General features: G+C 45.0%; 1 pseudogene across 1 annotated transcript in view; it reads right to left on the reverse strand.

Annotated features, from left to right (window-relative positions):
• Nucleotides 1-24249, reverse strand: part of LOC307100408 (glyceraldehyde-3-phosphate dehydrogenase-like) — a 1087365-nt pseudogene that overhangs the window by 14715 nt on the left and 1048401 nt on the right. The gene's annotated exons all lie outside the window — the stretch shown is intronic.

The raw sequence follows: 24249 nt of genomic DNA on the forward strand, positions 1-24249 counted from the left end.
CGTCACAGCAAAAGATACAGACTGCCTCCACCCTCCACCTCTCTGCACTTTCTGACATGCAGACACCCACTGTTACAGAAGGGGACTGCTGGGTTAGGAAAGATCTGGTGCCCAACTCTTACTCAGTTCTACCCTCCTCTGCAGGGCCTGGGTGTGGGATAGACTGGGGTCATTGCCGTAAGTAAAGCTGCAGGAGCTGGTCACGCGAACTTGGAAATGAAAAGATGCCCTGCATCGGGAATTCTCTAAAGGATGGAGCTCAGGAAAGAAGCAGCCATTAACCCGGTGCGCCCCGTTGTGCCAGAGGCCACTGTGCAGCCTGGGCATCAGTGAGAGAGGAGTGCAGCGGATCAGGTGCCAGTCACCTGGCTGCAACCAGCACTGACATCGCCCTCCGGACGGCCCGAGCAGTGGCACATGGCCGTCGAGCACCTGTAGGACACACAGCCCAGGGACTCGCAGAAATGTCTGCTGTTCGGTGGCCTGTGCAGGTGCTGGGCTCTGGGTGACCAGGTGGGGTGGGCGACCTGTTATGGGCAAGCAGCTGGTGCCTGCATCCTGGGCTTACGCGTGCGCAGAGATGTCCTAGGACAGCACACGGGCCGCGTGGTGAGCGCAGGTGACGGAGGCAGGTCCCTGGGGCTGGGAGACAGGAGAGTTCAGGGACAGATTAAACATAAAATGGACACTAGCCCCAGGGCAGTGTCAGGGGAGCGATGAGGGCGCAGGGGAGGAGGTGGTCGCTCTGAGGGAGGGACGTGGCAGCCTGTGACTAGCACAGGCTGTGGGCTTGCTGGGGCAGTGTATGGAAATCTCCCGTGGGAGGGAAGGCTGGACGAGAACAGATAGGACCAAATCGCCGAGGCCTTCTCATGCCACACCGGGCAGGAGCACGTTGTTCTTGGAGCAACCAGGAGCCCTTTGACAGCGTGAAGGACCGGAAGCAATTCAGGCCGAAGAAAGATGGCAACGGTGTGGAGGGGCTGTTTGGAAATGTTATCCTGGCTTTTCATTGCCTTCCTGGGGTCCTCCAGGCCCCCCGGGGAGAGGGGAGGCTGCCGAAGCAAGATTGCAAAGGTAGCAGCAGAGTCCATTCTGCGGCCCCAGACACAGTCCTGGGGGGATGTGGGAGGGACCCCACCTGCCAGTGCCTGCACGTCAGGGCATCTCCATCCAAGGCCTCACGAGATGCATAAAGGTTTATATCCAGAAACGACGAAGGCTGGACCAGCAGGGGGCTCTCGGAGGGAAGGGAAACACCCTCCTGCCCTTGGACCATGAGAACCCACCCGTGACAGCTTCTCCATTGGGTCCTTTAGGCGGTTCCCCTTGGTGCCCATCAGCCTCACAATGAGGTCATTTGAGGGAATTCAGGGGCTGCGTAAAGGCCATCTCCACACAGCACGGGCACCAGTGGAGATGGAATAGTCATGCCAAACTCACAAGTAGATGACTTCATCTTTCTCTTGTTTTTTCTTTCTATCTATCTATCTATCATCTATCTATCTATCTATCTATCTATCTATCTATCTATCTATCTATCTGACTATCTATCTGTCTATCTATCTATCTATCTATCTATCTATCTATCTATCTATCTATCTATCATCTATCTATCTATCTATCTACCTATCTATTTATCTATCATCTTTCTTTCTTTCTTTCTTTCTTTCTTTCTTTCTTTCTTTCTTTCTTTCTTTCTTTAATTCTCACCTGAGGACATGCTTACTGATTTTTTTAGAGAGATGGGGGAGAGAGAGAAACATCTATGTGAGAGAGACACATCAATTGGTTGCCTTTTGTACACGCTCTGACCAGGGATCGAACCCCTGACCTAGGTATGTGCCATGACCTCGCTATGACGTGCACTGACCACCAGGGGGCGGCGCGGAACATGGCGGGGGACCAGCGGTGGTGGCGGGGTGCTGAGGGAGTGAGGGAAGGAGGAGGCTACTGAACTATACCGTGCAGAGCTTAATCTTTCTCTTCTGCCAAGGAAAAGTGGCAGAAGAAATGGGCAGTTAGAGCAGCTTAAGATAAACTTGTGAGCACAGAGCCAGGCTGGTGTGCTCAGTGGTTGAGTGTCGACCTATGAACCAGGAGGGCACAGTTTGATTCCCAGTCAGGGCACATGCATGGGTTGTGGAGCTGAATCCACACTGTGGGGCGTGCAGGGGGCAGCCAGTCAATGATTCTCTTTCATCATTGATGTTTCTCTCTCTCCCTGTCCCTTCCCCTCTCCCTGTCCCTTCCCCTCTCCCTGTCCCTTCCCCTCTCCCTGTCCCTTCCTCTCTCCCTGTCCCTTCTCTCTGAAATCAATAAAAATATATTAGAAAGAAAAACACTAGTGAGCACAGAGGTGGGCTTGGAAGAATGGAGAGCCACCTCCGCTCCTGAGTTTGAAAATAAAATGTCTTCCCTCCTCTTCAGACCCATCCCGGGGTTTTGTCACCTCAATCTCCACCTCTCGCTGCTCGTCCTAGCTTCTCCTACCTTCTCTCTTTTTATTCTTGGCTCCAAGTTGTCACCAGAAAAGCACATGCAGCTGGCACTTCCACGCTCACGGTTTTGCCTGTGGCACCTTACCCCCCTCTTCTCTCTGCCCACCCATGCTCTTTCCCCAAGATCCTGCTCACAGTTCCTCTTCCCATGTCACGGGTGGACTTCACCTCCCCCGTGGGACACCTCTTCTCTTCGTCTGCCCACTACGGCGGGAACTTGCATAAATGTCTCATGGGACACCGTGGCAGCTGTCTCCCTGGGACTGTGCTGCTCTTCCCAGCTACAATTCTGGCTCCTGGAGTTCAGGAACCAAGTCTCCCTGGCCCTTGGCGCCTTCTCGCAGGCGCCAGCAGAAATCCCTCCTCACGAAGAGTGCGGGCAGCCGTGGGTTGACACATACAAGGGGAGAGCGACAGGAAGGGAGGTGGTTGTTGTTCTGTCCGTTCAGGAGCAGAAGGAACTGATTTGCTGATTTCACAACCTTTCCCCGCACCAAAGTGTGGGCCCCTGAACCTGCCTCTTCACACACCTTCCTTTGTTCTCCAAGGAAGTCAGACCGGAAGTCCTTGCTGGCAGCTGGCATGGCACCCATCATGGTGCCTTTGTCGCACGGGCAGTGAGCGCACACCCGCATTGGGAGAGAGGGGAGCCCACTGACCTCTCTGGGTCCCGAGGAACGAGGAACTAAGGGACAGAGGATGCTGCACACACCCTCCCCCTCCCAGCCAGCAAGAGCTCTCCAAGGTCAACAAGCACTTCCCACCTCGCAGGAACTCCTCCGCACCCTCTCTAACTGGCACAACATGCCTTCTGCCTGTAGAATAAGGCGCCACCAGCTGGATGCAGGCCAGGTGAGCACAGCCGCATGGGAAGCCTGTCCAGTTGGAGGGGGCAGTGGATGGCTTTGGCGGGGGCCCCTTGATGACGCTTTTGCAAAGAGCCAGCCCAAGCTCAGAATCTCCAGAGACTGAGTTACACACCTGTTGGAAGCCGCCCATGGTCCTCACCGGCAGAGAGGTGTGGACAAGGAACCCGGAAGGCTGGTCAACCTTGAAGCTCTGCAAGGTCAGAGCCAACCACCCACTGTTTAGTTGAGACAATGGTAGCTAAAGCAACTTCCACCTTTTAGTTTTATGGAAATCCTTGCTGATTGGCTATTATTGGAATTGCCTGCCTAAGGGCTATGGGTGTATCCCACAATCTGAATAAAAGAGATGGCAAGGCCAGAGCGGGGTGGAGTCCTTCCCCTTGAGTTGGGCTCCTGCCTGGCCCCCAATATTTCCAAATTTATATTTTCTAGTCTCTTTCATTTGTGTGCGGCCTCCTCCAGAGCCTGAACCCTGAACCTGAACCCTGAACCACGCAGGACGTGGGGGGTGGGGGCACTCACAACTGGCAGCCCAACGTGGGGCACTCACACATAACGAGGTTGTAATGGGGAAAATGATGAGGTCGTTTCTGAAAGATAGTGTTTTACACCCAAGGGCACCAAACCTCCTGCTGCCCAGGGCAGCCCTGGGTCAGCCACCGCCTCTCCTGGCTCCTTTGGCTAACACAGTGATGGGCAACCTTTTGAGCTTGATGTGTCAGGTGTGTCAAACTTCGCCAAAAAACTGAGCATAACTCGGGTAGTGTGTCACTTTGAGGAAAAAACATTATTTCGCAAATGTTTCATCCTTAGGAGCAGCAAATGTTTCATTCTCGGCATGCGGCCGCTGAGGCAGCCGCGTGTCATCAGAAATGGCTATGCGTGTCAGTGCTGACACGCGTGTCATAGGTTCGCCATCACTGGGCTAACAAATAGCACCTGTTTGTTCTGTTAGGGTGAAGCCATTTTAAGAAAAAGTATTTAAAGTTTCTAAATAAGGCAAAAATGTGGGCAATGCATGCTTTCATTGACATGTGGGGCCACTGGCACAAACAAGGATTCTTTATTTATTTGAGTGGACATTTTAAAAATATGTATTTTTATCAATTTCAGAGAGGAAGGGAGAGGAAGAGAGAGATAGAAACATCAATGATGAGGGAGAATCATTGATCGGCAGCCTCCTACATGGCCCCTACTGGGGATTGAGCCTGCAACCTGGGCATGTGCCCTTGGCTGGAATTGAACCGGGGACTCTTCAGTCCATAGGACAACTCTTTTATCCACTGAGCCAAGCCGGCTAGGGCTGAGTGGACATTTTTGACCACTGTTTACCATTACTTGAAGGTCCCAGGCTTAGTGCACTTGCATATCTAACTTGTAGATTTTTGTCCAGCAGAGTTGAAAATAATTTCTCTCTAATAAAAAAATAGTCCCAAATGTATTGCCCCATGGAACATTAACCACTTCTGTATTTAAGCCAGGAATCTTATCCCAACATTTCTATATTAGGCTGCCCCCTATATCTCCAATTCCTCAAGTGCTTTCTGAGCCAGTCTTTTTTTTTTTTTTTAATATACTTTATTGATTTTTTTTACAGAGAAGAAGGGAGAGGTATAGAGAGTTAGGAATATCAATGAGAGAGAAACATCGATCAGCCGCCTCCTGCACACCCCCTGGGGATGTGCCCGCAACCAAGGTACACGCCCTTGACCGGAATTGAACCTGGGACCTTTCAGTCCGAAGGCAGACGCTCTATCCACTGAGCCAAACCGGTTAGGGCGTGATCCAGTCTTTACCATATTATTGGTTCCCTCATAAATTAATGGATTGAATAAAATCATTGATATATGTTTATTTTGTATTTGAATGCCTCGTGTTGTAATTTTATTTTATTTATTTATTTTTTACAATATTTTTTTTTTATTGATTTCAGAGAGGAAGGGAGAGGGAGAGGAAGAGAGAGATAGAAACATCAATGATGAGAGAGAATCATTGATTGGTGGCTTCCTGCACATCCCATACTGGGGTTCAAGCCTGCAACCCGGGCATGTGCTCTGGACTAGAATTGAACCCAGGACCCTTCAGTCCGCAGGCCAATGCTGTATCCACTGTGCCAAACCAGCTAGGGCTACTTTATTTTTTAAATATGTTTTTGTTGATTTCAGAGAGGAGGGGAGAGGGAGAGAGAGACAGAAACATCAATATTAAGAGAGAATCATTGATCAGCTGCTTCCTTCATGCCCCTTACTGGGGACTGAGCCCACAACTCGGGCATGTGCTCTGACCTCCTGGTTCATAGGTTGATGCTCAACCACTGAGCCACCCTGGCTGGGCTCATGTTGTAATTTAACAAAATTATGCTTTGACAAATCATTAGCTAGAAACAGCTTTTCTTGAAAGGGCCCGACCCTGGCCCTAACAAGACCTGACAAGAGCTGCCAGGCTGGCCCCATCAGCATCCTGAGTTCAACTGCCTTGAGTCCCAATCCATCCCTGATGGAGCCAAGGTAAAGGGTCATCGGGAAAATGCTGCCAGAAAAATTGAGCAAAAGACTTTTTTTAAAAAAATGGGCTTCCTTATGGAACAGAGTGCAAAATCTCGGAGGGAAGGTGGGGGAGGGTGGGTGACTGGGAGGTAATCAACCAAAGACCTTCTATGCACATACACATAACCCATGGACACAGACAATAGGGTGCTGAAGGCCTGGTCAGGGTGGGGGGTGGGGTGGGGGGCGGGGTCGGGCTGGAGGGGGTGAATGGTGGGGGGGGAAGGGGACATATGTAATACTTTCAACAATAAAGAGTTACTAAAAACAAAACAAAAAATTGGGCTTCTTTTTTCTGCCAAGGGACCTTCCTTCTCTAGAGGTCCTTTGTAGGAGACCCTTCTGTCTTCCTCTTGGTTCTTTCGGGATTGGCTTTCCACGTGTGTAAGATTGACAGTGTCACTCTAAAGGCTTTTTAAAAGGAACCTTCATAGCCTGAGTTGGCCACCCAACTCTGTACTTAAATCAGGCCTAGGACCTGGCAAGTATGTGAATTCCCAGCTACAAGCGAACAGGTATGTTTCCTTCTTCACAAGGCCCACGAGGCAAATAGTAGCCCCTTCCCAAGTTTGAGACTAAGGCCGTCTACAGAGTCAGTGCAACCCTATTGTGAGTGCCTGCCTCTGGAAGAAGCACAAGGGGAACGTAATTGAGAGTTGACCTGGTCTGATGATGACTGAAATGTTTGCCCACCATTGGGTTGGGAGGGGAGGGGCTGCTGGGAGGTGGGGAAGCCCTCAGTGGATATGGGTGGCCAGCCAGGACCCTTTCCTCCGCTCGTGGGCCACTGTCCTCAACAACCACAGCTGGGAGGTGGGAGGAAGCGACCAGAAGAGTGGTGAGTTCCTCCAAGAACATAGGACAAGGAGACCAAGCCCTCCATTGCACAATCAGGCCTAACGGGGGACAGAGCTTCCAGGTGGCCGCACACCTGGGAAGTTGCACACCATACACCTGGGTGCAGTTCTGAGAACATGCTTGGGGGGTGGGGAGGAGGGCCCAGCAAGGCCCAGCCATGGGCAGTGTCCCTGTTCAGACTTGGCTCTGAAGCTTGCACAGATCACTCCACATTGCTCCACTCCTATTGCTCTGGGCACTGTTTCTGTCTTGTGCACTTTCTGATATGCATGAAATCCACTGTTACAAAAAATGCTGCAGTCACCGAAACTGGTTTGGCTCAGTGGATAGAGCGTCAGCCTGCGGACTGAAAGGTCCCAGGTTCGATTCCCGTCAAGGGCATGTACCTTGGTTGCGGGCACATCCCCAGTAGGGAGTGTGCAGGAGGCAGCTGATCGATGTTTCTAACTCTCTATCCCTCTCCCTTCCTCTCTGTAAAAAATCAATAAAAAATATTTTAAAAAACAAAACAACAACAACAACAAAAAAAAAAACACACTGCAGTGAATGTATGCTGTGCATTTATGCATTTATTTCCTTAGAACAGATGAGGATTGTTGGGTAACAGGAAACATGCATGTAAGGGTTTGGTACTTGGAGCAGCAGGGTTTAATGGTGCCCATCTCTGTACACACTTTTTATTTTGTAATCCTCACCCAAGGATATTTTTTCCATTGATTTTTAGAGAGAGTGGAAGGGAGGGAGGGAGATTATGGGAAAGGGAGAGAGAAAGGGGAAGAGAGAGAGAGACAGAGAGAGACAGAGAGAGAGAGAGACAGAGAGAGAGAGAGAGACAGAGAGAGAGAGAGAGACAGAGAGAGAGAGAGAAACATCGATGTGAGAAAGACACACCTGGACGTTTGTGGGGAATAGATGTGTAAAAATGTATTCTGATGCTGTCTATTCATGTTCTCTACTTAAGTAGACAAGTCAATTTTGGTCATTTATATTTTCCTGGAAAAATATTCATTTCATCTGTATTTTCATATCTATTGGTTTAAACTATGCGTGATAATCTTTAAACCTTACAACTGTTGTTATTACTTTTATTGTTTCTGATATTACTTATGTGTTCGTCTTTTTTCTTCTTCCTTCATTTTTTTCTTTTGAAGTCTTGCTAAAACTAGATCATTTCATTGACATTCTGAAAGAAAAAGCTATTGTGGTTTTAACATTTTTAACAGGTCTACCTATTTTCCTGTTGTGTTTTTTTTATCTTTTAGTTTTTATTTTATTTATTTATTTTTTTAAATTTCTTTATTGATTAAGGTGTCACATATTTGTCCTCATCCCCCCATTCCCATCCCACACCCCTCCCCACGGATGCCCCAACCCCCTGTTGAACTTAACCATTGGTTAGGCTCATATGCATGCACACAAGACCTTTGGTTGATCTCTCTCCCCTCCCCCCACCCTCCCCTATCCTCCCTCTGAGGCCCGATAGTCCGATCGATGCCTCCTTGTTTCTGGTTCTGTTCTTGTTCATCAGTCTATGTTGTTCATCATTTCCCCTAGATGAGCGGAACCATGTGTCACTAGAGATATACTTATATGAACTGAATGTGAGATGAGCAATAATAGTTATGCTGACAGGCAAATGAATCAGTCTGTAGTGAGTTTCTTTCTAGACCAACAGTTCTTTTGAGACCCAATATCAATGTCCACCAGTTCCTTATGAGTACATGTCGGCATTGACCCCTCTGCTCTGGATGGTGGACAAATGGTGGTAATGCAGGTTCGATTCCCTCTGGTTGGGTCTCGGCCGGACCCAGGGGCACGGCTTCATCCGGACCCAGGGGCACGTGGCCTCACCCGGACCCAGGGGGTGCGTGGCCTCACCTGGACCCAGGTGCGCGCGGCTTCCCCCGGACCCGGGACCCAGCCTCACCCGGACCCAGGGGCACATGGCCTCACCTGGACCCGGGACCCAGCCTCACCCGGACCCAGGGGCACGTGGCCTCACCCGGACCCAGGGGGTGCGTGGCCTCACCTGGACCCAGGTGCGCGTGGCTTCCCCCGGACCGGGGACCCAGCCTCACCCGGATCCAGGGGCCATGGCCTCACCTGGACCCGGGACCCAGGCTCACCCGGATCCAGGGGCACACGGCCTCACCCGGACCCGGGATCCAGCCTCACCTGGACCCAGGGGCGCGTGGCCTCACCCGGACCCAGGGGCACGTGGCCTCACCCGGACCCAGGGGCGTGTGGCCTCTCCCAGACCCAGGGGCGCGTGGCCTTACCCGAACCCAGGGGCATGTGGCCTCACCCGGGCCTGGGACCCAGCCTCACCCAGATCCAGGGGCACACGGCCTCACCCGGACCCGGGATCTAGCTTCCCCCGGACCCAGGGGCGCGTGGCCTCACCCGGACCCAGGGTCGCGTGGGTATCTTTTAGTTTTTAAAAAAATATATGTTTTTATTGATTTCAGAGAGGAAGGGAGAAGGAGAGAGAAATAGAAACATCAATGACGAGAGAGAATCATTGATTGGCTGCCTCCTGCACACCCCACACTGGGGATAAAGCCCACAACCCCGGGCATATGCCCAGATCCAGAATGGAGCCATGACCTCCTGGTCCCTAGGTCAATGCTCAACCACTGAGCCACGCTGGCTGGGCTATCTTTTGTTTTTTTTCTTCTATTTTTTTGGGAGGTCATTTCATTACCCTTGTTTTGACATTTTGATTTACTAGTATATGCCTGTGACCTTATTTTTTTTGTATTTCTCTTGCTTTCTAATAAATACATGTAATTGTTATTCTCTGTGTAGTCCCTAGACTACATCCCATATATAGTTTATTTATTATTATTTCCAAATAGTCTGTAATTTTATTTTATTAATTAAATCTTTATTGTTGAAAGTATTCCATATGTCCCCCTTTCCTTCCCCATTTACCCCCTCCAAACCATCCCGCCCCCTACCCCAGGCTTTCAGCACCCTATTTTTTGTGTCCATGGGTTATGCATATATGCATACAAGTTCTTTGGTTGATCACTTTCCACCCACTCACCCTCCCCCACCTTCCCTCAGATTCCGAAGTCTGTTCTATGCTTCTTTGTCTCTGGATCTATTTTGTTGATCAGTTTATTTTGTTCGTTAGATTCCATATACGAGTGAGATCATGTGATGCTTGTCTTTCTCTGACTGGCTTATTTCACTTAGCATGATAGTCTCCAGGTCCCTCCATGCTGTCTCAAAGGGTAAGAGATCCTTCTTTTTTACTGCTGCATAGTATTCCATGGTGTAAATGTACCACAGCTTTTTATCCACTCATCTACTGATGGGCCCTTGGGCTGTTTCCAGATCTTAGCTATTGTAAATTATGCTGCTATGAACATAGGGGTGCATACTTTCTTTCTGATTGATGTTTCAGGTTTCTTAGGATATAGTCCTAGAAGTGGCATCACTGGGTCCAATGGCAGTTCCATATTTAATTTTTGGAGGAAACTCCATACTATTTTCCATAATGGCTGCACCAGTCTGCATTCCCACCAGCAGTGCACTAGGGTTCCCTTTTCTCCACATCCTAGCCATCACTTGTCATTTGTTAATTTGTTGATGGTAGCCATTTTGACAGGTGTGAGGTGATACCTCATTGTTGTTTTAATTTGCATCTCTCTGATGATCGGTGACTTTGAGCATTTTTCCATATGTCTTTTGGCCATCTGTATGTCCTCTTTGGAGAAGTGTCTCTTTAGGACCTTTGCCCCTTTCTTTCTTCCTTCTTTCCTTCCTTCCTTCCTTTCTTTCTTTCTTTCTTTCTTTCTTTCTTTCTTTCTTTCTTTCTTTCTTTCTTTCTTTCTTTCTTTCATTTTTATTGATTTCAGAGAGGAAGGGAGAGGGAGATAGAAACATTAATGATGAGAAAGAATCATTGATTGGCTGCCTTCTGCACGCCCCCCACTGAGGATCAAGCCCACAACCCAGGCATGTGCCCTTGACTGGAATTGAACCCACGACCTTTCAGTCCGAAGGTGCACGCTCTATCCACTGAGCCAAACCAGCTAGGGCTTCTTTTTGTTTTTTAAAAAATACGAAATGCTTCACAAATTTGCATGTCATCCTTGCATAGGGGCCATGCTAATCTTGGTATCATTTCAATTTTAGTATATGTGCTGCTGAAGCCAGCACCTTTTGCCCATTTTTTAATGGGATTGTTTGTCTTCCTTAAGTTGTGTGAGTTTCTTATATATTTTGGATATTAACCCTTTATCAGACATATCATTGTCAAATATGTTCTCCTATGCAGTGGGCTTTCTTGTTGTTTTGTTGATGGTTTCTTTTGCTGTGCAGAAGCTTTTTATTTTGATGTAGTCCCATTTGTTTATTTTCTCCTTAGTTTCCTTTTCCCTAGGACCGTGGTCGGCAAACTGCAGCTCACGAGCCACATGCGGCTCTTTGGCCCCTTGAGTGTGGCGCTTCCACAAAATACCATGGCCTGGGCGAGTCTATTTTGAAGAAGTGGCGTTAGAAGAAGTTTAAGTTTAAAAAAATTGGCTCTCAAAGAAATTTCAGTCGTTGTACTGTTGATATTTGGCTCTGTTGACTAATGAGTTTGCCGACCACGGCCCTAGGAGATGTATCTGTAAACATATTGCTACAAGAGATGTCTGACATTTTGCTGCTTATGGTTTCTTCTAGGATTCTTATGGTTTCCCGACTTAGAGTTAAGTCCTTTATCCATTTTGAGTTTATTTTTGTGTATGGTGTAAGTTGGTGGTCTAGTTTCATTTCTTTCCATGTATCTGTCCAATTTTCCAACATCATTTATTGAGGAGACTGTCTTGACTCCATTGTATGCTCTTGCCTCCTTTGTCAAATATTAATTGAGCATAATGGCTTGGGTCAATTTCTGGGTTCTCTGTTCTATCCCATTGATCTATATGCCTATTCTTGTGCCAGTACCAGGCTGTTCTGATTACGATGGCTTTGTAGTATAATTTGATATCTGGTATTGTGATTCCTCCAACTTTGTTCTTCTTTCTTGAGATTGCTGTGGCTATTTGGGGTATTTTTTGGTTCCATCTAAATTTTTGGAGTATTTGTTCTAGACCTGTGAAATATGTCTTTGGTATTTTAATAGGGATTGCATTGAATCTATAGATTGCCTTGTGTAGTATGGACGTTTTATTTTATTTTTTTTAAATATATTTTATTGATTTTTTACAGAGAGGAAGAGAGAGGGATAGAGAGTTAGAAACATCGATGAGAGAGAAACATCGATCAGCTGCCTCTTGCACACCCCCTACTGGGGATGTGCCCGCAACCAAGGTACATGCCCTTGACCGGAATTGAACCTGGGACCCTTAAGTCCGCAGGCCAATGCTCTATCCACTGAGCCAAACCGGTTTCGGCTGGACATTTTAATTATGTTAATTATATTGTTGTATCGCAAATCAGTGAGCTAGACAAGATGCCTTAATGAGCCAATTAGTTAGGAGTCATCTTTATTGCTCATGGGTTCAGAGCAGATTACCTCTGTCAAATTCTGAACAAAGACAGGAAGGAGTATTCCTTTTTATATCCTTCTAGTTCTTTGTGTAAGTTATTTTTTTTTTCGGTTTGTAACCTTGAGTATATATCATATCTAACAAACACCTGTCATATCTATATAGACAACTTGTAACCTTGAGTACATATCATATGTATACAGACACCTGTAACCTTGAGTACATATCTATACAAACATCTGGCATCAATATCAGTGTATCAGCCCCTTATGTTAGATGGCTAGCTTCAAGGTCAGACAGTTAAGTTTATCTTTTCTATTATTCAAACTAAAACAGTTATTTTACAGAATAAGAGACTATCTAAAAATAACAGAGTAGACCTACAGAATAAGAGACTGTCAAAGAATAACAGAGTAGTTCAAACAGCAGTTTTCCAAAGGAAAAATTACTATGCTTCACTATGAATCCATGAACTTGTTTATATCTTCCTCCATCTCTTTTTTCAATGTCCTATAGTTTTCTGAGTACAAGTCTTTTACCTCCTTGGTTAAGTTTATTCCTAAGTATCTTAATTATTGTTGTTGTTGCAATGGTAAATGGGGTTGTTTGTTTAGTTTTTCTTTCTGAGAATCCATTATTGATGTATAAAAAAGTCATTGATTTTGGGGTGTTGATTTTGTATCCTGCTACATTGCCAAATTCATTTATTAAATGTAGTAGTTTTTGGTGGAGTCTTTAGTATTTTCTATGTACAATGTCATGTCATCTGTAAATAATGAGAGTTTTACTTCCTCCTTTCCAATTTGGATGCCTTTTATTTCTTCTTCTTGTTTGATCACTATGGCTAGGACTTCCATGTTGAATAAGAGTGGTGAAAGCAGACATCCCTGTCTTTTTCCTGTTCTTAGGGGAAATGGATTTAGTTTTTGGCCATTGAGTATGATGTTGGCTATAGGTTTGTCATATATGGCCTTTATTATATTGAGATATGGTCCCTCTATTGTCACTTTGCTGAGAGTTTTTACCAAAAATGGGTGCTGGATTTTTTCAAATGCTTTTTCTGCGTCTACTGATATGATCATGTGATTTTTTTTTTTTAATCATATAAGGCGTTTATTGAGAAGGCTAGCCAACCAAGAAGACAGGGCACTTATAAGCATTCAAATCCTATCTTACAGCAAGGTGCAGGGGACAGGATTATAAAGGAGAAGGGGCTGGGGTGAGGCTGGGAATGAAATGCAGCTAGGTGAGCCCTGGAGGTCTGCAGATGTCAGCCACTGTCATTTAGTAATCAGGCAATGAGATGATGTTGATGATGTTAATGTAAAAACATTCAAACCTGTAAAGAATTTTTGTGACTTTATTTGAGCCAAACTGTCGACAATTGTCGGGAAGCAAAATCTCAACGTATTGGGATAATGCTCCAGAGAATGGAGTTTTTTTTCATCTATTTTTATACATTGCAATCAAAGAAGGGGATGTAGGTGGGTTACATGAAATCCTTTGGTGATAGATTAGAGAGGTGGGAGAAAGCAAAGTGGGAAAATGTTCCACATAGATCCCGGGAAAGATCTGGGGTGTTTATTTAAGGTGTCCTTTGAGATAAACTTTAACGGTGCAGGTGTGGGACATTCAAGTAGTTGCTAGCAAAGAGGCTACTCTATGCAAGCAGGACCAAGGGCAGGCTTGGGACCAAAAAGACCAGAAGTTTTAATTTAAATTTTAAGCGTATGCAAAATAATTCAATTAACTGCCGGAGGAATTACACCACATGAAACATATTGTGAACGAAAGAAGCCACCTGCTAACCTGACAAGCTCAGGGGAGGCCTGTGTGGCAGTCTTGAAAACTCAGAGACCTAGAATAACCACAAAAGATGGTCTGAAAATTAAATATTTAACTACAAACAGGTTATAGTGGGCAGTCATGTCCTGGGCCGATATCTTCCCTGACAAAGATCAACTTAGATCTTCTTTACTGAGCCCATTTGCCCTTTTGCCTCTAAGATAACATATCTGTGAGATGTCTGGGTAACTTGTAACTTCCTTCTTTTGCTGGAGCCCCTGGGGCACAACCAAATGTGGTGGGTGCCAGGACAGATGCCTCAAATTCCTTCATTATCATGTTAATTGTTCCTGTACCCACCTAAGTATGTGTCCATCATTTTACTTTTTGTCCAATCCCAGGGGTTTCCCACCGTTTGACTTTATCCAATGAATTTCATGTAGCCCACCTATGTCCCTCCTTTGATGGCAATGTATAAATACAGATGTAACCCACCATTCTTCGGAGCATTATCTCAATTCATTGAGGTTCTGCTTCCCGGCATATGTCGACAGTTTGGCTCAAATAAACTCACTAAAATTCTTTACAGGTTTCAATGTTTTTTTTTCGTTAACATTACGCAGTTGCAAATCACACAGCACTTTATTACTTACACAATTCCTGGTGCTTCAGTACAGGCTTAAATGGGATCCCAGTGTGCTGTCCTCTGGGGTCCGGCAGCTGGGCTGGGCTGGTCCGGATGCAGGGGGCCGGTGTTCCTCACCCGAAGCTCAGTCGTGTCTCGATCAGGAGGTACTAGCTGTTTTTCTGTCGTCTGGCAGGAAGAGGAGCTGGAGCGGCGATAAAAGGATGTGCCTTTGTGGCTGTCTTGACAGGCGATCACGTTGGCTGGTCTGGACCCCATTTTTAAAAACTGCACCGAACCCACAGCAGTCCAGGTGGCTATCCATGAATTACGTCAATGCACACTTGTTAATCTCAAACATGGCAAGGGGCTACATGTGGTTATCTAGGGAGAGTACATCACTCATTCAAATGGTTATCTTGACAAGTCACTCTGAGTCAGTAACTGAAGTTCAAATCCTCATCTATGAGGTACACACGCTTCAGGGCAGTGGGGAATGTGTCCTTAATATCACACTTTAAGTTTCAAGGAAGTTAATTTAAATATTTAAAAACCTTCTTAACATTTTTAAGGCATTTTAAAAGCATTTTTAAACATTTCTATATGTTACTACAACAGGAAACCTCTGGGATTGGATAAAAAGTAAAATGATAGACACATACTTATGTGGTTGCAGGATAGCCAACAGTCAACAATTAACATGATAACAATGAAGGAATTTGTGGTCTCTGTCCTGCTGGCCAAGCATATTAGGTTGTGCCCCAAGGGGTCCAGAAAAAGGGAAGTTACAAGTTACCCAGACATTTCATGGGTATGTTATCATAGATGCAAAAAGACAGATAGGCTCAGTTAAGGTAAAGGTTGACCTTGTCAGTGAAGATACTGGCCTAGGAGGTGACTACCCACCATCACTGCTTTTAGTTAAAGTTTAATTTCAGACCATCCTGTGTGGTTACTTTAGGTCTCTGAGTTTGCAAGACTGCCATGCAGGCCTCCCCTGAGCTTGTCAGGTCAGCATGTGGCCCCATTCTTCTACAATTGAAGTATGGTAGCAACCATACTTAGGTAAAAACTGCTGTTTGAATTTTAACCCTGCTATTCTGGCTGCTGCACCCACTTACTTGCTTAAACAATAGGGTAGTTACCTCAGTTTCCAGACTGAGACCTGGAAACTCACAAAGGTAATTTTCCTGTGCCTGTGGACCAGAACCATAGGAGATTAATTCCCATTGACTCAGTAGCTCCAGGAGTTGAAACTGCAGATAACCTTTAGAGATTATTAATTGCTCAGTTCTGCTTCTGTACTATTTGCTTTCACAAGATAGGGCCACATTCCAATGTACAGCAGGATGTGGCTGGGAACCCCCCTGCGGGCGGTTCCCAGCATTTAGAATTTAGAATTTAGAACAAAGGAAAATTTTTGTGGTTTGGACCTTTAAAAAGACTGCCTACACCTGAAACGGCGCGGTCGTGAGTATGCACTCTACCTGCATGTGGTGCTTGCTCTCTCAGCCGTCCTGCCCAGCTCAATAAATCCTTCCTGCTTTTTTCAATCAATTAGCAGCCTCCGGTGGTCTTATTTTTGACTCCGGGGTTCGACCCCACAACACAATGAGTTGATGTTTTGACACCTGGTGGGTCAGTCTGACCATGCTTATCAGTTTTGCTTGGTGGATTCACAGCTGAGTCATCTCCCTAATCGCTTAGCACAGGCCTTGAAAAGGAAACTTAAGAAAAACTTAATCCCCGATTCACATAAGTATATGTGTGTTCTAAGATTTAAAATAATATGATTATTTTTTAAATTAATTCAGGTGCTTTATCAGATTATAAGTCCCCCTGTTATTCCCCCCTCTCATTATGATCATGTGATTTTTGTCTCTCAATTTGTTTATGTGATGTATCACGTTTATTGATTTGCAAATATTGTACCAGCCTTGCATCCTTGGAATAAATCCCACTTGGTAATGGTGTATGATCTTTTAAATGTGTTGCTGGATCCAATTTGCTAAAATTTTGTTGAGGAATTTAGCATCTATGTTCATCAGGGATATTGGCCTGTAATTCTCTTTGTAGTGTCATTTTCTGGTTTTGGAAGTATTTCTTCCTCTTGGATTTTTTGTGTTAGTTTGAGGAGTATAGGTGTTAGTTCTTTGAATGTTTGGTAAAACTCCCCTGTGAAGCCATCCAGACCAGAGCTTTTGTTTGCTGGGAGTTGTGTGTGTGTGTGTGTATGTGTGTGTGTGTGTGTGTGTGTGTGTGTGTTTAAATCCTCACCCGAAGATATTTCCATTGATTTTTAGAGAGAGTGGAAGCAATAGGGAAAGACAGAGAGAAATATCCATGTGAGAGAAACACATAGATTGATTGCCTCCTGCACATGCCCTGGCTGGGGAGGAGCCTGCAACTGAGGTACGCGCCCTTGACTGGAATCAAACCTGGGACCCTTCGGTCCACAGGCTGACAGGTCTATCCACTGAGCCAAACTGGCTAGGGCTGAGAGTTTTTTTTATTACTGCTTCTATTTTCTCAGTTGTTATTGGCCTATTCAGGTGTTCTGATTCTTCCTGATTCAGTTTTGGGAGATTGTATTTTTCTAGGAATTTGTCCATTTCATGCACATTGTCCATCTTGTTGTCATATAGTTATTCATAGTATTTTTCTTACAATCCTTTGTATTTCTGTGGTGTGAGTTGTTACTTCTCCGCTTTAGTTCCTGGTTTTATTTATTTGGGTCCTTCTCCGTTTCTTTTTTTAATTTTATTTTAAATAAATCTTTATTGTTCAGATTATTACAATTGTTTCTCCTCCCTTCCCCGTATCTCCCCTCCTCCCGGTTCCCACCCTTCCCTCTGCCCTTACCTCCCCCCCTCGCTATCCTTATCCATAGGTGTATGATATTGTCCAGTCTCTTCCCGTACCCCCCACACAGACACCCCCTTCCCTTGAGAATTATCAATCCACTCCCATTCTATGCCCCTGATTCTATTATGTTCATCAGTCTATTCTGTTCTTCATATTTTTAATTCACTTGACTTTTAGATTCACTTGTTGATAGGTATGTATTTGTTGTTCATAATTTTTATCTTTACTTTCTTCTTCTTTTTTCTCCTTTTAAATAATACCTTTCAGCATTTCATGTAATACTGGTTTGGTGGTGATGAACTCCTTTAGCTTTTTCTTATCTGTGAAGCTCTTTATCTGCCCTTCAATTCTGAATGATAACTTTGCTGGGTAGAGTAGTCTTGGTTGTAGGTTCTTGCTATTCATCACTTTGAATATTTCTTGCCATTCCCGTCTGGCCTGCATAGTTTCTGTTGAGAAATCAGCTGATAATCGTATGGGTGTTCCCTTGTAAGTAACTAACTGTTTTTCTCTTGCTGCTTGTAAGATTCTCTCTTTGTCTTTTGCCCTTGGCATTTTAATTATGATGTGTCTTGGTGTGGTCCTCTTTGGATTCCTTTTGTTTTGGGTTCTGTGCGCTTCCTGGACTTGTAAGTCTATTTCTTTTACCAGGTGGGGAAGTTTTCTGTCATTATTTCTTCAAATAGGTTTTCAGCGTCTTGCTCTCTCTCTTCTTCTGGCACCCCAAAAATTCGGATGCTGGTACGCTTGAAGTTGTCCCAGAGACTTCTCACACCATCTTCTACTCTCTGAATTCTCTTCTCTTCTTGCTTCTCTGGAGGCGCGTCCTTTGCCTCTTTGTATTCCAAATCTTTGACTTGGAACTTGCGTTCCTCCAGTATGCTGCTGGGTCTCTGTATAATATTTTTTATTTCAGTCAGTGTATGTTTCATTTCTAGTTGGACCTTTTTCATATCCTCGAGGGTCTCATTAAATTTATCGGCTTTTTCCATGAAATTCTTGAAAAACCTTATAACCGTGGTTTTGAACTCTATGTCCAGTCGTTTGTTCTCCTCCATTTCTTTTGTTTGGGATCTGTTTCCTTGCCTCCTCATTTTCGCTGCTTCCCTGAGTTGGTAGGGTAGCTTTGTGTCCTATTGTGTCCTATTGGTTCAACGGGTCAGCCTCCCAGTTACCTGAGGTGGACGCTCTTGGTGCACCCCTTTTTAGACTGTGTGTACAGCCTTGTTGTAGTTAAATCTTGATTGTTGTTGGTGTCACTGGGAGGAATTGACCTCCAGGCCAATTGGCTGTGAGGACCCGCTGTGTCTATAAAGGAAGAATTGCTGTGCTGGAGACACGTTTATGGGCCGGGACTTGATGCAGTAGGGCTTTGGCGCTCACTGAGTCTGCCTCTTGAATGTGTCCCTTATGCGAGTGGTTGAAATCTGGTGTCGTCTCACACCGACCACTAGATACACTAGTGTCTGGATCTCCAATGGGGTGCAGGTCAGCTACTGTCTGAGGCCACTCAGCAGGAGTTACAGCAAAAACTGCAGTTTTCTCCTCTTTGCTTGAGTGGTTTTGGAGCAGTCTTACTAGAGCTGCAGTTTATTTGGTTAAGCTGCCACAGGGCAGGCCATTTATATGCAAAAGCTGCTGTTTGGAGCCTGGGCGGGTTTGTAGAATGTGCGAGGTGGGTCTCAGGGTGGGGCGGGGTCCCAGGGCGTCACTAGGCTAGGGCGTGGCAAACAGCAATGGCTGCCATCAGCTGTCCCCGCCTTTCTACGTTTCCAAGTCCCTGCATCCCACGCTCCAGCGCAGTAAACACTGATTGCTGGGCGCACCTCTGCAAGAAAGTCACTCTCACTTTCCGACATGATGGCTGAGAGTCCAGCTTCTCCCCGTAGGTGTCTGGGTCCCCTGCGCGTCCCCAGAAACTGGATTTCAGAGTGATTGGGAGCTTATCTCCCTTCGGGTTGGAAAAAAAGCCGCGCGTCCCGTCGCCCGCCACCAGCCCGATTCTCGCGCCTCCGTACCTCAGCCCTTCCGCGTTTGTTCTTTCTTTTTCCTTCTTAGTTGTAAATCTACTATTCAGCCAGCTTTCCCGTGGTTCTGGGTGGTAGATGCTTTGTCTTTTAGTTGTATTTTTGAAATTGTTGTGCGCAGCGGCATTTTAGTTGTTTAACTTTGCCGCCATCTTGGTTCCTCCTGTAGTTAAGTCTTGATTGTTGTTGGTATCCCCTTCTCCGTTTCTTGATGAGTCTGGTTAAAGTTTCATCAATCTTGTTCATCTTTTCAAAGAACCAGCTGTTGGCTTCATTGACTTTGTTTTTTTTAACTCTCTATGTCATTTATTTCTGCTCTAATCTTTATTATTTCCATCCTTCTACTTACTCTGGGATTTTCTTGTTGTTATCTTTCTAATTCTTTAAGTTGAAGGGTTAAATAGTGTATTATTAATTTTTCTTGTTTTTTTTTGAGGTAGGCCTGTTGTGCTATAAATTTCCCTCTCAGTACTGTGTTTTCTGTGTCCCATAGATGTTAGGTTGTTGTGTGTTCATTTTCATTATTTTTCCAGGAACTTTTTTCATTTCTTTCTTGATCTTATTTGTAACCCATTCATTGTTTAAAAACATGTTATTAGCCTCCATATGTTTGAATGTTTTGGGATATTTTTACTGTAGTTGATTACTAATTTCATTCCATTGTGATCTGAAAAGATGCTTGATATGATTTCAATTGTCTTGAACTTGTAGAGACTTGTGTTGTTTCCTGATATGTGGTCTATCTTTGTGAATGAGCCATGTGTACTTGAGAAGAATGTATATTCTGCAGCTTTGGGGTGAAATGTTCTATAAATGTCAATTAAATCCATCTAATCCAGTGTGTCATTTAGGGTCACTCTTTCCTTGTTAATTTTTTGTCTGGAAGATCTATCCAGTGAAGTCATCAGAGTGTTAAAGTCCCTTACTATGGCTATTGTTGTCAATCTCTCCATTAAAGTCCTCTAGAAGTTTTTAAAAAATATATATTTAAGTGCTCCTGTATTGGGTGCATATATGTTTACCAGGGTTATATCCTCTTGTTGGATCAATCCCTTTAGTATTATGTAGTGACCTTTGTTATCTCTTGTGATGGCCTTTATTTTGAAGTCTATTTTGTCAGATATGAGTATTGCTACCCTAGATTTTGTTTGTTTCTATTTGCATGAAAAATTTTTTTCCATCACTTCACTCTTATCCTGTGTGAGTCTTTTGTTCTGAGGTGGGTCTCTTGTAGACAGCATATAATTCGGTCATGTTTTTGTATCCAGTCAGCTGCCCTATGTCTTTTGATTGGAGCATTTAATCCATTTACATTTAAGGTTATTATTGACTAGTGGCCCGGTGTATGAATTTGTTCACATTGAAGGAAATTAATTAGAAGAAATATTTTAATATTGCTATTTTCCCTTTCTCTATAATAGAAGTGTCAACCAAATTCACAATCGACAATGACACATGTGTGGAAACACACATGTGCGATTGGCGCCAGTGAGAGCTTTATATGTATTGCACATGCGCAAGTCAACTTAGCCTTTTATATATATAGAATAAACTTGCTTAATTAGACATGCTTTCTGATTTATCTAAACTTTTTCCAGCCCAATGTAGCACCCCAACTTCTCTTTCAGGTAATTGTCAGCAACACAGCAGTAAATATCAACACGAAGCAGATTATTATTATAGATCACTCAGGGAGAACAATGGGTAAAATATTTAACTGTAGCAGTGTTTGACTATATTATGAGCAGTGAGAAAACCTGAAGTCATTTTCAAGGTCCACCATTTCTTACTTTTCAGTTGGGTCAAGTTTCTAAGATTTCTAAATCTCTGTTTTCTGGCTAATGAAAAGAAAATAGGATTCCACCGAGTCTCCTATCTACCTACTCCAGGACTTCTGTGAGGATCAAATGAGATGAGGCATGGGAAAACACAGACATCTGGTTAAAGTGTAAAATGTTTGCACCTGGCTATAAAGCAAGTCATGTTCTGGGATGAAGAAACTCCAAGGAGGCTAGGCACTAGGGAGAGGAAGCTGGGTGTTGCTATGTGATGTCATTACCCAGTGCCCACAGCCACCATTTCTGGGCTAAGCTGGGCTGTGGGCCGCATTTTATGTCATGGGCTGGTGGTGGGGCCTGTGTCCCACTTGGGGGAAGCCAAGTGTTGCTTTGTGGGCACTAGGCAAAGTGGTGTCATTTCTCTGTAAATGGCCAGTGCATGTCATGGCAGCTCCTGTGTTGAGCCTCTGCCTCCTGGTGGTTAGTGCGTGTCATAGCAATTGGTCAGACAGTTGGACACTTAGCATATTAGCCTTTTATATATATAGACTAGTGGCCCAGTGCATGAATTTCATGCACATTAAAAGGGAATTAATTAGAGGAAATATTTTAATATTGCTATTTGTCCTTTCTCTATAATAGAAGTGTCAGAGATGAAAGAAAATTAGTAAAATGTATATGAAAATCTACCTCCTGTCAGAGTCTGGGGCACACCGCGGGACCTAGAGTCAAGTCCCTGCCCACCACCCACATGTGCTTTGAAAACGCAGGAGACCCAGAACCGGCCGGCCCCACCCCTATTGGGTGAGACCCAGACCCGGCTGGCCCCACCCCCATCAAGCCCCTCAGGGCAGGGGGCACAGCCTGAGGTCCCCCATCAAGCCCCACTGTGTGAGGGGCACGGCCTGAGGTCCCCCATCAAGCCCCACCAGGTGGGAGGCGCGGCCTGCGGTCTCCAGGCCCGGCTCTGGGGCGGGGGTCGCAGCCTGAGGTCCCTCACCCATGTTTCTCTCTATATATATTCCTTCTCATTACAGTAGTTCCTTTGGCATTTCTTACAGTTATGGTTTGGTAGTGATAAGCTTCTTTAGCCTTTTTTTTGTTTGTTTGGGAACCACTTTACTTCACCATCTATTTTGAATGATAGCTTTGCTGGATATAATAATCTTGGTTTCAGATTCTTGCTTTTCATTACCTTGAATGCTTCATGCCATTCCCTTCTGGCCTGTAGAGTTTCTGATGAGAAATCAGTTGATAGCCTTATGGGAGCTCCTTTGTAGGTAACAAATTGCTTTTCTCTTGCTGCCTTTAAGATTCCCTCTTTGTCTTTAATTTTTGGCATTTTAATTAGGATGTGTCTGGGTGTGGGCCTGTTTGGGTTCTTCTTGCTTGGGACTCTGTGCCTCCTAGACTTGTGTGACTTTTTCCTTCACCAGGTTAGGGAAGTTTTCTGCCATTATTTCTTCAAGCAACTTCTCTATCCCTTTCTCACTTTCTTCCCCTTCTGGCACACCTATTATGCAAATATTGCAAATACATTTCATGATGTCCCACAGCTCTCTTATGCTGTCCTACTATTTTAAAAAATATATATTTTTATTCATTTCAGAGAGGAAGAGAGAGGGAGAGAGAGATAGAAACATCAATGATGAGAGAGAATCATTGATTGTCAGCTTCCTGCATGCCCCATACTGGGGATCGAACCTGCAATCTGGGCATGTGCCCTTGACCAGAATTGAACCCAGGACCTTTAGTCTGCAGGCTGATGCTCTATCCACTGAGCCAAACCAGCTAGGGCCCTACTGTTTTTTAATTATTATTTTTCTTTTTGGTTCTCTGGTTGGGTGACTTTTCTACCCTATTTTCTAATTCACTGATCCCATTCTCGGCTTCCCCTACTCTGCTGTGTATTCCTTCCAATGTGCAAAACTGGGAAAACAAGAACCTTGCCCTCAGGGTAACCTTCCTCCACTAGCATATTGCTGGTCATATGGTTTGGACCTCTTGACTTTTCATATCAATAGCTATGTGGTTTAGACACCCCCTCTCTCTCGACCTTTTCTTTCCTGAAGATAACATCTAGACCTCAGTTATATTTCAACTCCAGGCCCAGAAAAGCAACATAACCAGACAAGTGATGCTGTGGCTGCCTCAGGACCAGCTGCATTGACTAATGACCCCCTGCCCTGGCTCTGACCAATCAGGGGAGACCACAACCCCAAAAGAGCACACCTGGAAAGCTTATGAATATTCTATTGAGAACCTCCCCTGATAAATACACTCAGGAGGAAGGAACCAGTGCGTGCTCCCCCAGGAGCCATTCCCTTTCCCCTTCTTCCCTCTAATGGACTCCACAAGACTTGCCACCAGGGGAGCAACAGGCAGTGGCAGCTCTTCTGGGCTAACCCCCTGAACCTGTCTCCAAGGCCCCTTTTTTCTGACTTCTTATTAAAAAATATTTGTATTGATTTCAGAGAGGAAGGGAGAGGGAGATAGAAACATCAATGATGAGAGAGAATCATTGATTGGTTGCTTCCTGCATGCCCCCTACTGGAGATTGAGCCTGCAACCCAAGCACATGCCCTTGACTGGAATCGAACCTGGGACCCTTCAGTCCATGGCTCTATTCACTGAGCCAAACGAGCTAGGGCTTCTCTGACTTCTTAGTGAACCAAAGCAGCCCTGCCTAGGCTCTCCTGTTATTTCTTCTGTGCTAAGCCCTTCCTTGTTTCACTGTCCTAAGTATGTTTTTGCTGTGGCCAATACATTCTTACTTACTTCATTAAACTTTATCTCTTGGTTGAAATCTTTTCTTCAAGAAGACAAGAACCAAGGTCTTGTTGTCTCACTGGTAATACTTTCTTGGAGGTGCCTAGAATTCTGGTATGGAGTCAAGTGAGGTCAAG

The sequence above is a fragment of the Cnephaeus nilssonii genome (assembly GCF_951640355.1).
Source record: "Cnephaeus nilssonii genome assembly, chromosome: 5".
NCBI classification, from domain to species: Eukaryota; Metazoa; Chordata; class Mammalia; order Chiroptera; family Vespertilionidae; genus Cnephaeus; species Cnephaeus nilssonii.